General features: G+C 32.6%; 1 protein-coding gene across 1 annotated transcript in view; it reads left to right on the top strand.

Moving 5' to 3' along the window:
- The window catches only part of LOC103208103 (ephrin type-A receptor 6), a 1,324,606-nt gene that overhangs the window by 189,272 nt on the left and 1,134,001 nt on the right, over positions 1-1,333 (top strand). The window lies entirely within an intron of this gene.

A 1,333-nucleotide genomic window follows, 5' to 3' on the forward strand; every position in this document is an offset into this window, starting at 1 on the left:
GCAGTATCACTACGGAAGTAGATTGCCCCATCTTCCTTCTGAGGAGTGGCTGGTGAGTTTGAACCGCCAGCCTTCTGATTAGCAGTCAAGTGCCTTAGCCACTATGCTACCAGAACTCCCTCCGATGTATATAGAGACAAAGAATTCTTTATAGGACAAAACTACCAGATGTCAGCATCTGCTGTGCAAACATTTGCTTAATTGACCTTTACAAAAATTGTTTAAAAGTAATTGTTATTGGTTGGATTTTAGCTGTAAGGTTATCTTTGGAAACCAGACTACCATAGTGCAGTCAGGTGTTTGTTTCCTTGGACATGAAAAGACAAAAAAAATAAATAAATAAATAATATCTTTATTGCAATTTTGACCTAGTAAACAAATTTTCTGAGAGTTGTGAAACTGAAGTAATATCTGAGAAATAGTCAAACTGACAAAATGACTTGGGCCTAAACTTCAGGCAGAAGTCTCAGTCATGCCAAACTCCATGGTTGTAACCTTTGAAAAGTGCTCCTTGTGAAGTATTTTAATGATAAACTTCTATTAGTCTTGGTGTATAAGCTATTATGTTATCTTTCACATTTTAAATGACTTTAGAATTTCCTTGAGAACTATTTTCAGTAAAAATTTTGGAGAGATAATGAGAAAACAAATGAGAAAATCTATCACTATTGAAATACTAAGGTTAAAGAATGTAGCCCTCATTAAATAAACGTGATATAATGAAAAGGATGAAAGATTTAGGTAAAAAAATAAAATAAAAAACCTGAATTTTAGGTCTGACTGCTATCACATATGTGAAACCTTGAATAAGAAATCTAAAATGTTGGAGTCTTTTTACTTATCTTTAAAAAGGGAACGAAAAATAATTTCTATTATTCCTATGAATGGTTTAAGATTTTAAAATTGAATGATGTAAGAGAAAAGGATTTCCTAAAAGTAATAAATGCTCAGAAAAGTAACACCTTTTCTTTTGAAAAATATTTTCCTTAAGAAAAGTAGAATTTTTAATGGGGGAAAAAAACTTGCTTTCTGTGTTTGTAGTATTCTCCTTCCTTTTAAAAATTATATAGTATGGGCCGATAGTGTTTCCATTAATCTGAACTCTCCTTAGACTAAACAGAATCCCTGATTTTTACTTAGGCATGCATATACTCAATGACTACATTTCCTAGCCTCCTTGGCAGTTAAGTGTAGCCAAGAGAATAAGATCTGGTCAAAAGTATGTGAGGAAAAGTAATGTGTTCACCGTCTCAGATACATCCTTAGAGCAATGAATCTCAACCGTTAGTGTGTATCACTGTCCGTTGAAGGATTTATTTAAAAGGAAAAAAAA

The sequence above is a fragment of the Orycteropus afer genome, unplaced genomic scaffold (genome assembly GCF_000298275.1).
Source record: "Orycteropus afer afer isolate SDZICR_OR568_19922 unplaced genomic scaffold, OryAfe1.0 scaffold00412, whole genome shotgun sequence".
Lineage (NCBI taxonomy): Eukaryota > Metazoa > Chordata > Mammalia > Tubulidentata > Orycteropodidae > Orycteropus > Orycteropus afer.